Below are 15,119 nucleotides of genomic sequence, written 5' to 3' on the forward strand. Positions count from 1 at the left end.
GGCTTTTTTCTTTTTGCTTATGTGGTGCTGAGGAATCGAACCCAGGGCCTCATGCATGCAAGGCAAGCACTCTACCACTGAGCCACCTTCCCAGCCCCCTCGCCTAGTTTTTAAATTCTATGTTTTCTAGCATTACTTTTTAATTTTTTCTCTTCAGTTCAGCTTTCAAATGCACTCCTTACTATTTAGCATTTGCACTAGAATAAAAATAAAAAATCAAATTACTTCCTGCGCTTTTTGAATTAGGGACAATTTACCTTGCTCTATGAGATAGTTGTGGAAACAAATCTTTTTAATACTCCATCACTATACTCAGCCAAGCTCTTCAGCAGGTTTCCAATTTCCAAGCAAGACAATTCAGTGTGTTCTGATGGTCTCTTGTCTTTCAGCTTCTCTATTGTTCCCACTTTTGATCAAGGAAAATTAGTCTTTGAATTTGACACCTGATCATAGCTTAGACCAAAATCATCTGGGTTATAATATTCTATGCTACTAATTTTTGATGGTTTATATGCCTATGTAGTATTCACATCAACTTGAATGGACTAGATTCAAATCATGCTATATGATAAATAATATGTGAGACTTTGGTAATACCTCATCTTACTCTAGTGAACATAAATTCGAATTTTTTTATTAATTGAATATTTTGTTGAAGACACAGAATAAAGACTCACCCAGTTCCATCATGGTTTTTCAATATCTCCTGCACACACTGGCCTTTCCTTATCTTAGTTACCACAGACTGCATTCACATCAAATCATTCTTTATGGTTCTTTGTGTGATTCACAATTACAGCTACAGTTATCCTGGGAGACGAGAGTATTGGTCAAATTAAAATCCTATGCTTTTATCAGAAACATAAAACATGTTTGGCTACTTATTACTGTAAATCATTGCCAACTATGAAATATGTGCATTTCCAATAAGCATATTTGACTTCTGATTTATTCAAAAATTCAATTGAAAATAAAAACAGATCTAAGGTTGAAGAAAATATATTTCATAAAATTATGAGTTGTTTTCTGGGTGTTTTTTTTTTCAGAGCCTTCAACCACATTTATCTAAAACATCACACCCTCCCTCTCCAGTTCACTATACAAATGGACTAATAGGAAGCAAATGACAGACTTTCCTCATCCTAAAGATTTGGCCCTCCTCTTAAAAGCAGCAATAAATCCTCATATTTCCCCACACTGCTCATCACTAGTTTGTTGACTCAGCATTCCAGACCATGCCAACTATATTTCCAGAAATAATGCCTTCTCAAAGCAATAGCTCCAAATATGCTGAATCAGCATGCTGAAGGACAGGCAACACCAAGAGTTCTCGTTAAATGCTACCTCTGAGACAGGGTTCATTGGTAGATCATGTGTCAACAAAATTATACAGGTGGCAAGAATCTTTGAACCTAGCACTTGTTCCATAAGTGTAGCAGCTTGTTTGTTGTTATTGTTTGTTTTGACTTGAATGTAGAAAGTTGTTAGTGTCTGTCTATAAAAGACAGAAAATCATAAAGCTTTTCTGATAAATCTTTAAATGTGAAAAATTACTATGATTACAAGATCTGATAACATAATTTATAATGTTTCTGATTTTTGAATTCAACATTATTCCATGTTGCTATTACATAAATTTTGAATTACTTTCCTGTTTCTAAAATCTAATTGATAGTAATGGATTAGGCAATCAATTATTTAAACTTTAAGAACTGATGATATATTTTATGTTTACCTAGACTCATGGTAATAAAGAAAATAATCTGGGCTGGGAAGGTGTCTCAGTGGCAGAGTGCTTGCCTTGCATGCATGAGGCCCTAGGGTACTAGCCTTGAACTGAAGAGGTAAGGGACAGCGCCCAGGCCCAGAGTTCAGGCCCCATGATTGACAAAGAATCTCTAGGTAGTTATAGTTAACATCTTTGGAATTACCAGAAGTTAAGAATAGCTATCAATGGGTTCAATCCCCCATTTCAACACAAATGCTTATAAAACTACACTCACTAATTCATAGTAGGTCAGGCTTGTCAATTATAAGGTTTTCATTAAAAGATGATTTTATAATTTCCAGTGGCTATGTTTGACAACGTTAAAGAATCTACAAATCAAGCACTAGTGTATACAATTTTCTGATTATGCTGATCTGTAAAATAGTTCCCCCTAGGACTAAACAAGATCACTCATTAAGTGAGAAATATGTCTGCTATATGGAGTTAGTGCTGGTTGTTGATTGGGTTGGTTCATGAAAGGAATAAAAGACTTGTTCTTATATTGGTTGGACATAATTCAATCTTCCACTAAATATTTTATGTTTTCAATGTAATGATTAATAAATGAGGAAATGAGACATAATAAATATATTATAAATGCAATGGATCTATTAAATCAAATATATATCTTTCTTCACTAACACCAATTCACTGTTTTAATTTTCTTTTTTTTGGTTGGTTGTGGTGCCTGAACTCTGGGCTTGGGTACTGTCCCTCAGCTCTTCAGCTCAAGGCTAGCACTTTAACACTTGAGCCACAGCACCATTTCCAGGTTTTTTTCTGCTTATGTGGTGCTGAGGAATCAAACCCAGGGCCTCATGCATGCAAGGCAAGCACTGTACCACTGAGCCACCTTCCCAGCCCCAATTCACTGTTTTATAAACCCTCTTAACCAAGCTTCATATCTCTACTTCTTGTATTCATGATGAGTGTCTTTAATTCTTCTTTACCCTGAATTCCTTACTTTTGACAAAAATTTCCCACATCTTTTGAGTACTTCCAGTGTGAATGTCTTACAAGTGGAAAAGACTGAAAAATTAATAGTGACAGAAACACTAGAAAATGCAAATTCAAACTACAATAATGCATTGTGTTCAAACAAATTGACTACCAGTAATCTTACTGATGGCATCAACTGTCAGTAAATACTAGGAGCAAATGGAACTTTTCTAAAGATTTGGTGTAGGTTCAAATTGAAGCAAGGATTTAAAAATACTATTTGGTAACATTTACCAATGTTCAGTCACCTACTCTCTGAATTAGAACTGTATATTTATATGTACATCTACCCAAGAGAAGTAACTGGATAGATCATGAGAAGACATGTTTGTCTTCATGATTATGAACACTATCCCCCAATGTCAAAGCAACCCAAATATTTATCTTTAGAACATGTTCATATCATTATGATTTATTGTATAAAATGATACTGCAAATATTAAATGGAAACATTCACTTATATATGCCTTCATATGGATGAGTTTCTCGATCATCATAATAGACAAAAGCCTAATATATAACTTATGTACATTATATATTTGTATATGTTCATATATAAATATATCTATATATACATATATAGAGAGAATCTGACTCAATTTTATATGAAGTTTGATAATCAAATTGATAGTGCTAGAACTATGAAAATTCATCTTTAAATTATACATGAATTGGTAAGGTGCATAGCAAAACATTTGTTTATGTCTGAATATTGGAGGTGCTTATATGAATATATACTGGTGTGAAAAGTCATTTATCTGTTGACTCAGTAATTATGGATATATTGTGTTTTACTGTTTTTTAAGCTACAGTTTTAAATAACCAATATTAATACAAATATTCTATTTAGAGTTAAACTTTTCTGATTTCTTCGAATTTGTCTTTTAACCAACTAACATGTTAATGATCAAGATAGCTAGTATATGCCTGAAAACATTATACATTAGAATGATAATAAGCAAGATTCTGAATTAACTTTTTTATATATGAGGTAGGGGTCAAAACTGAGTTTATTAGCTGAGGGCTGTCTTCTACTGGGACTGCCATCAGTGGGCAGATTAAGTCTTTTAATCTTAAATTGAGATCCATATAGCTCAGAAATCTTGGTCATAAAAATATAAACTAGGCTTAATTTTCTGGGTATTGATGGCTCACATCTGTAATTCTATCTATGAAAGGAGGCTAAGAATTGAGGATTGTGGTTCCAAGTCCATGAGATTCTTATCTCCAATTAAATACCAAAAATCTGAGTGGAAGTATGGCTGAAGTGGTACAGAGAGCAATAAAGCTCAGGGACAGGGTCCAGGCCGAGTTCAGGCCTGAGGACTAGCACACCACACACACACACACACACACACACACACACACACAGACACACACACACACACAGAGTTTCCCCCAAAATAACTTACTAATAGAACTTGAAACCATAGCATACAAAACAATTTGAGTCACTAAATTGATTTTAAAAGATCAAATATCATTTGTTTTCTTTCACCATAATTCTTTTCTTGCTATAGATTCTACTTTATTTATATATCCATATCTATATGTGTGTCTGTATCCATTTCTATATTTGTATTTATATCTATATCTAAAATAAGTTCTACAATCCATATCTATGTATCTATCTGTCTGTTTGTCTATCTATATCTTACTCATAGTTTTGCAAGGTCTTAACAGCCTCAGCTGTGAGAAGCATGCAAGATGTTGGGATGATTCTATCATTTCCACACTAGATGCTAATAGCTTCTTTCATCAAATAGTGACAACTAAAAATGGCTCTGGACATTGCTAATGTCCTCAGGGGAGCAAAATCAACTGGGTTGACAAACTCTCTTGTGGGGGATTCAGTAAGGACATTTTTGTCAATCATTTAAGGAAGTCTTCTATACCTGAATTCTAAAGCAGTTATGAAAGAAAAGGCAGAAATCACAGAGCTGCAGACAGAATTTAGAATGTGGCTAGGATCAGCAGGCAGGTGGACATGTGAATTCTTGGCCCCAAGATTAAGCAGACTTACCCTGAAATGAACAGTCCTATGGAAAATAGACCTCCCCTCTCAGATGGCTAATTTGCCCTTTGGATCTTCACAGGGATTAATATAAGGCCAAGAGTGAGCTGAGACCTTATCTCCTCAAGCAGGCTTGCAAATCTGAAAGGTCTACTTGTGTTGGCCTCAGAAAGAAGAAGGAATTGAAAGAACCAAGGTTCTTTCAGGTCTTGGACCATCTGTTTTGCAGTGTAATTCCATTCTTCATCCTACACCAGCCTTTCTTGCCCCACAGTTGGAACTCTCTGAAGTGCACTGTAGGTTGTAGTTGAGACTGTTCACAGTCAAGACACAGGCAGAAAGCAGGAGAACAAGAAGAAAACATTGCTAGTATTTCTTTCTTCCTCTGCTTCCCAACTGGTTTCTCTTCCTTTTCATAGGGCCACAGTTCTAGCTTTCAGCTCATTTCTAGTAGCATGGTTCTCTCTGGATCCTCCTGGCAAAGCTCTTTTCAAATGGACCCTGAGACCCAGAGATTGTGCAGTTATCTTACTTTCGTCATTTTACTGTGTTAGAATTACTGCACACAAATCTTATAGTGTTTCCTACAACTTAATTACTTTTATGAGTGTTCTATTTTAAATTACTTTCTCTCTTCATACTTATATGTCAATAGTTGATCATGAAACTAACTTTCATAAATCATTTTCCTATACTATGTTAGTGCCTTTCTTGTAACAAGTAGAAATTTTAACAGTTACTAAATTCGTACATTGGTCCATAGCGCCTGTTAAAAATTTGATATTTCATATAAATATATTTTAGTATTCACACATTTAGTATTCACACATTAATCTATAATTAATATTAAAATTTGGTGTTTCTAGTGTTCTAATAATATATTTAATTCCATTTTTTTCTCTAGCACAAGATGTGTTCTAGAATCATGTATTAGATTTATTATTGTTATATCCTAAACAACATTTTATGCTGCTTTCTGAGGGAAAAAGAATGATGTATTACATATTTAAGCATGAGAATTAACAAATAAGTATTCTCAAGAATCCTGATTGCAATCATAAATATGAAAGTTATTAATATTTTTTCAGAACTGCACAATTCTTGGTAAAGGAAAGAGGAATTATTTAGTGTTCACCAACTCTTTTTTGCTCCATGCCGAACAGTACATGTAAATTGGTGCTAAGAATTACAACTGAGAAGACAAAGACATCAAAGAAAGAGAGAGAGAGAGAACGAGAGAGATCTGTGTCCTAGGAACTGTAAATTTAGCAAGTACAGATTTAAAAAAAATTTCTCAGAAAATGAACAAATGAATATAATTAGGATAACACAAGAAATGACTGTCACTATCCAAACAACATCCATAGTGAAATCATATTTGCATCTCTTCCAGGAATAAGTAATGCGATGGAGGGAAAGGACACCAGCCATCTCAACTTGTAATCAATAAACAAAAATAAAAATAACAAGGAGCCACCAAAGCAAGAATGTCAGGAAATTCAGAAAATAGAATAAAAGCTTTTTACTTAGCTGGCCGACAGTTTCCTGTATGTTTGTCTCTCATTTTGAGGGGCACATTTTATCAGAAGTAAATCCAAACAACCATCTGCCAGAAGGTACTTTTGTGCACTGCCTCTGAAATAAGATCTGAGCTTGCAGAGGCACATTAGCTATTTTTGAAAGAACATGATAATGACCCAACCTGACTCACAAAACTTAAGTAGAGCGAATAAAAAAGATACCCTGCGAGACTTCGCAAAAGGCTAACTCAAAGCGAAATGTAAATAAAGCAAACATGAACATCTGAAGAACCTCTAGGCTTTTAAGGGAAACTAGCAGAGACACCAGGAAGGAAAAAAACAAAACAAAACAACAAAAAACGAACCAAAAAACTTTTTCCCTGCTACAAATGTTGTACCATAATCCAGTGGCAGGAAAACAGAGAAGCCACATTTTGAGAGGTCGAATTTATAGTCTCTAATAAAAGTCCCACAACTGCATGGTAGACTCCTGTCTCAAAGACCAGTAGCCCACAAATACACTTAACACTGTTAGGAAACTGAACCATGAAGGCCAGAGAGGAAAGAAAGAACAAAAACAATACCAACAAACCAATCCAGCTTCCATAGAGAGCTCTAGTGGGAAGCCATATAGACTGGAGGACCAGGAGACAGAACAAGAGGGCACAGGAGACAGGTGCCATGGCATAATGGCATCTGAGCTACTCTTGGCCTTGTGTGAGGGGCGGGGGAGGGGGGAGGGAGCAGGGGGCAGGGGGCAGGGTCACAGGAAACTGGAGTCCTAGGCACTGGACTGACAGGGTTAGTAACTTAGCATCTAAGTCCCTGAATCCCCTCTAGGGATTCAGGCACACCCTTCACCTAGGAAGTGGGGGCTTCACCTTTCCCCGTCTTAAAGACAAGATGCCAGACCCTACCATCCACCATATGGCTAAGATGGCACCTGTCAGACCCGATGTCCCCACTTCAATAATACTAGGACATAGGTAAGTGTAATAAGTATAATAAGTTACTAATGAGCTTAATTGGAAATCCAGTGAAGATTGTTGCTTATGTGTATTTGGTTATTTTTTGACAAGCATTACCAGACCTAAGGCTAAGATTCCAGAGCTGATCAATACAGATAAACCCACAGGCTTCTGGGGTTTCCCTAAGATGTGGCATTACCTTCATTATGGTTAATATGGGTGAACAGAGGAAAAATGTTATTGTAGGCCTTGCCTTAGGACAGACAGAAGGTCAGGTTTCACTATTATGATTGCATTTATACCACACATCACCAAGGAACATAATGCGTTGGGTTGCATTTGGATCTGTCCTGCTATATATCACTTTCTCCTCAAGGTAAATCTAAGTTATGCAGTTTCTCATTGCCCATTTGGAAAACACACACATACAGAGAGAGAGAGAGAGAGAGAGAGAGACTATATTATAATCTCCTGGGTTAAGAACACAAAAGGAAAGAATTACCAAGACAATAGCAGATACCTATTGTCAGGTGGCTGGAGGAAGTAGGCAGCTGGGGAAAAATGTCAGGCCATGAGAGGAAAACAGCCTGTTGCCTAGAAAGACCACATCCCCATCAAAAACGATATCTGAGTCAACCATTCTTCCAGTGCACTGGCCTAAGACTGCTCAAACTGGCAAAACAAGCTACATGCCACAAGTCCCTGCTCACTATAAGTGCTGCTTTTACCCCGCCTATAAAATCTGTGCTGCAACTACACTTAAGGAGACCTCTCTGATCTTGACCAGGGAGTTGGGGGGGGGGAGATAGTGTCCAGGCCCAGAGTTCAAACCCTACAACCAACAACAACAACAACAACAAAAAGAGGTGGTAGCTAGACTATTTTTAACATAGTTTGCTTTAATTAACACGTGATAATTGTATTGTTTATGATAGTGGCCTGATAATTTGATATATTGTATGATAAAATCAGGGTAATGACTATCCACCACCTGGAATATTTTCCTTTTCTTTGTGGTAAGAAAATTCAACATTCCCTTTTAGTTATTATGAACTATAAAACAAAACATTGTTAATTATAGTCACCTACTTACAATAGAACATCTGTCTGATTCCACATTTGTTGATCTCCCTCCGCCCCCTACCAATCTTTCCCACCTCTGTTAACCAGTAACATGCTCTCTTTTATGAGATCTCTTTTTTGTTACTTATTTTCTTATTTTATTTTTATACAGTTCTAGAGCTTGGATTCTGGATCTCATTCTTGCACAGCTGGTGTTCTATCATTTAAGTCATACCTCCAGCCTTGCTTTTTGCTAGTTATTTTTGAGATGGGAGTCTAGCACACTTTCCTGTCAAGCTCATTGTGAAATACACTCCTCCAGATCTCAGCATCTAAGTAGTCAGGATTACACCAGCACCTGGTCAAGGTCATATATTTTTTTAGATTGCACATGAGATTATGATCATGAAGTAGTTGTCTTTCTGTGCCTGGTTAATTTAATTGACATAATTTCCCCAGACTTATCTATATAGTCACAATAACAGGATTTTATCTTTTGGGGTCAAACAGTATTGTTGTGTGTGTGCACATGTGTGCATGTAAGTGCAAGCATGCCAATCCTCAGCTTGAACTCAGGGCCTGGGTGCTATCTCTGAACTTGTGCTCAAGTCTTCCAGTTCTGGTTCTTTGATGCTTAATTGAGAAAAAAAGTCTCATGGTTTTTCCTGTCTCTGCTGGGTTAGCATCTTGATCTTCAGATCTTAGCCTCCTGAGTATGTAGGATTATAGGCATGAGCCACCAATGCCTAGCCTGATTGATTTCTTTGGTCAACATGCACTATGTTTCTATTGTACTGTATTCATCTTCTGAGTCTAACCCTGTGATTCTCAATAACATGAAACATACTGCAAAGTACAAGCCTGGATTGATACTGCCAATATTTAGATGCTACTACATACGATCTTAATGTTGTTTGTCACTAAAATGAAAGCTATGTGAAGATATTCGTAGAAAGAAGGACAAAAGCGAGTGTGAATATGTTGGGATTCTGGGAAATGTAAAAGTGGGAAAGATAAGGAGTAAAAAGAGGAAACAAGAGCAAAAGGTTAAACTACTAGACTCACTGTTCACCTTCTCCACACCAACTCTATTCACTTTTCAACATGTAGAAACCAGTTATTCTTTAGCTGCTATACTCTGGGTACTGACCTATATCTGAATATTACCAAAGCCGTCTTCAGGACATTCTCCTTCTTTATAAAGTAAGGAGAGGATAACCCATGTGGAAATTGCCAGAAAAAAAATCCCTTTCACTTTCTTTTTCTTTGCACATTTTGTTCTTTTTCTATTCGTTTTCTCTTCTCCTTTTGCCCTTTCAATTTTGCATGTGATTTCAAAGAAATGAAGAGGATTTAACAAACCTTTCCTTCGGTTTAGGTTCAAATTGCTGTCATCTTAACCTAGTTTTATGTGTATGTGTGCATCATAAGAATATGTACATACATACATAGACACATATTTAAAACACAGATTTGGTTTGGGGGCTATTGTTGGAATTGTTGATCTTTTTCAGTTTAGGGATTATAATTGTTTCTATGCATCCAGACAAAAGCCATTCCCAAAGACTCCAACTCAATTGGATTCACATGTAGAAATACAGAAATAAATTAATTTATTTATTGTAAAGATGCTGTAGAGAGGGGTTAGAGTTACATGAGTAAGGCAATGAGTACATTACTTGTTGATCATTGTTCCCCCTTCCCTTGTTGTTGTCCCACTATCCCTTTGCTCCCCCCTCCCTCACTCCTCTCCACCCACCCCACCCCCTTTCCCACCCAAAGCTGTAAAATTCATTTCCCATATACTGTCCTGTGGGTATCCCTGTTGCAATGGGTCATCCTGTGTCCTTGTTTCAGCATTTTGTTGTTCCCCTTCCCCTATCCAGATTAGACAAATGCATACACAAGATTCAGGGTACCAAAATCAAGTACAATGACAACAGGGGTATACCATAGGAGAAAGAACATACAAAGGAAACAACAACAAATAAAATCACATGGTACATTTAAAACAATAACAATAAAGGCAGACCTCTTGTGTCTATGTCTTGGGGTTTATTTCATTTAGCATCATCTTATATGGTCATATGTATGTGGCTTTTGAGCTTTTTAGCTCATCGGATAAGATTATCCAGTATATATACTAATTACTGCAAATAAGGGAAACTATGGGACCTAAATTTCTTTGGGACTGAGTTACTTCACTTAATATGATTTGTCCCAAGTCTTTCCATTTCCTTTCTGATGGAAGCATAGAATAGAAACTGTGATATATACATATATATATATATATATATACATATATACATATGTATGTATATATCACAGTTTCTTAGTCTACTCATCTACTGAGGGGCATCTGGGTTGGTTCTATATCTTAGCTATGGTGAATAATGTTGCAATAAACATAGTAGTTCTGGTAGTTTTAGTATGGCCTTGGTTGTGATCATTTGAGTAAATGCCCGGAAGTGGGATTGCTGGGTCATAAGGGAGCTCTATGTGGAGTCTTTTGATTTCCAGAGTGGTTGGACAAGTTTACACTCCCACCAACTGTGCAGTAGGGTTCCCTTTTGGCCATATCGCCTCCAACATCTGTTGTGATTAGATTTTTTTTGATTATAGCCATTCTAACTGGGGTGAGGTGGAATCTCATTGTTGTTTTGATTTGCACTTCTTTTATGGCCAGGGAAGTTGAGCTTTTCTTCATATGTCTATTGACCATTCTTATTTCCTCTTCAGAGAAGTCTTTCTTTAAGTCTTTAGCTCACTTGTTGATGGGGCAGTTGTCTCTTTGAGGATTTGTTTTTGGAGGATTTAATTTTTTGAATTATAAGTATATTTTAGATATGTCTGTTGTATAGTTAGTGAAGATCTTCTACCAGTCTGTGGGTTTTCTATTGATCTTACTAGATATGTCACATGCAGAAGCTCTGCAGTTTCATGCAATCCCATTTGTCCAAACATTCTTTGATTTGTTTTATTTCTGGGTCTTAATTAAGAAAGTTTCGGCCTGTGCCAAGGAGCCCTAGAATTTCTCCTATTCCTTCCTGCAATGTTTTCATGGTCTGTTTTTACTTCAAGGTTGATTCTGGTGAAGGGTGATATAGAAAGATCAAGTGTAATTTTCTACAGGTGTTTAACCAATTTTTTCAGCACCATTTACTGAAGATACTGTCTTTCTTCTATTCTAATTTTTGAATTTCTTATATTAAAACAATCATATAAAATACAGAAATGTGATGACGAACTAAAATAAAGGCATAAAATAAATCATTAAGGGCATAGTAATTTCCTTCTATCTTTGATATTATGTTAGATGAATTGGAAATATAAATTTAAAAATGTCCTTTGTCATTACTTTCATTAATTAAAAAATATAAATTAATTAGGGTCGTTTGCTTGCTTTTTCTGTTAAGGGTCTTTCAACATAAAAATCTGTATGCAATTTTGTCAAAGGGAAATTCCATCTAAGTCAAATCAGTGTGCTAAAAGTGGCAATGATCTTGGTTTGAACTATTAAACTTGTTATGTCATTTCCTCCAGTGTATTACATCAGCAAGGATATTAGTTACTATCAAATACCTCTTGTCTTTGAATGCTCTATCAACCAGGCAATTTAGTAAACAGAATATGCCATTTAGCTATTAATGATAAAAGGATTATTAAATAGTGTAAATAATAAGCTAATTATTAGCAATTAATATTTTCTAAAATTGTTAACTAGTGCCCATTTTATTACCTTGCCAATTTCTCCATAAAAGATGACTTCTGATTTTTCTCCAATATTCCAAAAGAGAAACAAAACCAAACAAAATATGAACATGAGGCTATATGTTTCAAGATTCTCTCTTACTATACCCCAAGCTAAACACATAAACTCTTTTACATACATTATTTGCTGACTTATTGTTAGCTTCTATCCAGGTAAAAATGGGGCATCAAATACTACAGCTTGTTTATAACTGCTTCAAAAATCCATTTGATATTATATATTAATCTCTTGTTGAAACTTGATTTTAATTCTTATTTTTAATATACATTTTTCATTGTAAAGATATGGTACAGAAGGGTTACAGTTATATGAATAAGGTAATGAGTACATTTCCTATCAAGCATTTTTACACCCTCCTTTGTTTTTTTTGTACCATCCTTTCACTCCCCTTGATTTTAATTCTTAAAGAATAAGATCCCTTTTCTTTTTTGAAAATTTAAATGTATAAAAGAAATATACCCTTAAACTTAACTCAATGGTGTCAACAACGTTATTACAGATTTTAAAAATAGAGTAGGGGAATGGTACATAAGATTTGAATGATGTGCTCTTCAGAAATGTAATTGTTCGAATTAGTCAAACACACTGCCCAGCTCTTAACCCATTACCTATGGTGGTCATTAATTATAACTTTGGTGAGTGCTTCTAAGATTTATTTTCAGGTTTCTATAAATTTGCTAACCATTTTAGGATTCTCTTTAAATGCTTTTTGTCTTGAGATATTGACAAGTTTAAGTGAGTTTTTATATAATTCTTTCTTATTCATACTACTACTATTACTAGGACTACTACTAATAAGTAGTAGTACTACTACTTATTAGTAGTAGTCGTAGTAATAGTAGTATTTGATGATAATAATAGTAAGTAGTAGTAGTAATATTTGGTGTTGGTACTTGGGCTTGAACTAAAGATCTGGGTGCTCTCTCAGCTTTTTCACTCCAGAATGGTACTACCATTTAAGCCAGGGCTCCACTCAGAGCTTTATGGTAGCTAGTTGGAGATTAAGGTTTCATAGACTTTTGGGTTTAGGTGAGTTTTCAACCATAATACTCAGATCTCAAGCCTATGAGTAGCTAGGATTACAGATGTTAGCCACTGGAGCCTGGCTAATTTTTTCTTTACATGGATGGTTTAATCAACTTACTCCAATGCTTGTATGCATTTTTAGATAAAAAGGAATGTGAAAATATATGTCATATTAATATGTCATATTAATATATGTCATAATACATATGAAACTGACAAAGGATTTAATTCTCACATATATTTTCTTTAACAGTATTGATTTTCAGAATTTCTTTGTTGATACTAAAATAACATGTGAGGTGAGGCGGGAGTGACACATGGTTAGAAAATCATAACGATGACTCAAGTCAATATATATCTCTTTTCTTAAATTTAATTTTATGTTAAGGTGATACACAGAGAACTCTGTGTATCACCTTACAGTTACATATGTACCTTACAGTTACATATGTAAGGTAGTGAGTACATTTCTTGTTGAACATTGTTACCCCCTCCCTCATTTTATCTCAATAGTCTGTTGCAAGGCCAAAACATTCTAGGCACTATGTACATTTTAAAAAATATTTGTGTGCTTTTAAGTATATGTAGGCCATATTATTCCATAATCTTGTCATAAAATGAGATAATTTTCTTTTAGAGGCAGACCACTAAATTTTAGCCTCAGAGGATGATAATAGAAAATGCAAAATAAGTTTGACATGAAAACAATGTTCTTGCTGACCTGTCATTTTTCTCATTTATAAAGTGAAAATTGTATAACATTGTATGCTAATTTTAGTTCAACATGGACTAGAAGAAAAACTGAGAAGTGAGTACCTAATATATACACAAGCTAAAGTTAGTAGTTGCTATTTCTATTATTTAATTATAATGATTACTACAAAGTAGGAGCAATGAATACATCATTGATTTCTTGAATAATACTCTGAAAAACATGAATTTTTCACTGTGCTTGATTCTTGTGCCCTGCATCTTGCATATACATTTTTCTAATTTGAGGAGGGGAAGGGAAATAGTAAAATGCTGAAATAAGGATACAAGTTGACCTATTGTAACAATGAGATGTACAAGACACTGTGCTGAAAATGGGCTTTACAACTTGGGGTAGTGGAGAGAAAAGTTGGGGATATGGGGAGGGAAGGGCTGGTAGGGGAAAAACAAAGGAGGGGGTAACAATGCTTGCTAAGGAAATGTATTCAGTACCTTACTCATGTAACTATAACCCCTCTGTAGTGATCTTTACAATAAAACATATATTAAAAACATGAATTTTTAAAATTTCTTAAAAATCATTCTGTTTTAATAATCACAACTAAATAGAAGTCAGTGTTTCTCCACTGCACACAAGCCACCATGTCTTGGAGTTACTACATTTACTGTTGTGCTAAAAGTTATGACTACACAGGATATAGAAACACAAGGTCAACTTGGATAGGTGGATAATTTTGTTGTAATATATTAAAAAGTTATTTTCAATATAGCTAAAGGCTCATAATATATACAGAGTATATTTGAAAACTAATGGCAAAAATCATATTAGTTTTGAAAGACATTCAATGTGATAAATAGCCCTTCAATACAATTATTTTAGATACTGTTTGCTGTTGAAATTCAATGTTTGTTAAATCATCTGGAAGTTAAATCCTTCATTTTCAGTTAGAGTATTATTTCCATTGAACAGCAAACAGTAATTATAAGAAAAAATGAATATTTCTTATTCTCTTTAATTAGTATTAGTAAATACACATGTGTATATTATATGTAATTAATTAAAAGACTATAAAATATTCCATGTTTATGCATATTATCAATCATATATGCAATACATTTAATTGCATGCCTGTTTATATACACACACATTTTTGTCTGATATTATGATATTATTATCTAGGATTCCCATGGTCAGGTTGTATTTTATCATAGCTTATCATTTCCTTCATGAATTTCTAATAATGACAATGACAAAGATAAACTATTTCTGTTTATAAAA

The sequence above is a fragment of the Dipodomys ordii genome, unplaced genomic scaffold (assembly GCF_000151885.1).
Source record: "Dipodomys ordii isolate 6190 unplaced genomic scaffold, Dord_2.0 Scaffold52, whole genome shotgun sequence".
In the NCBI taxonomy this organism is placed as follows: domain Eukaryota; kingdom Metazoa; phylum Chordata; class Mammalia; order Rodentia; family Heteromyidae; genus Dipodomys; species Dipodomys ordii.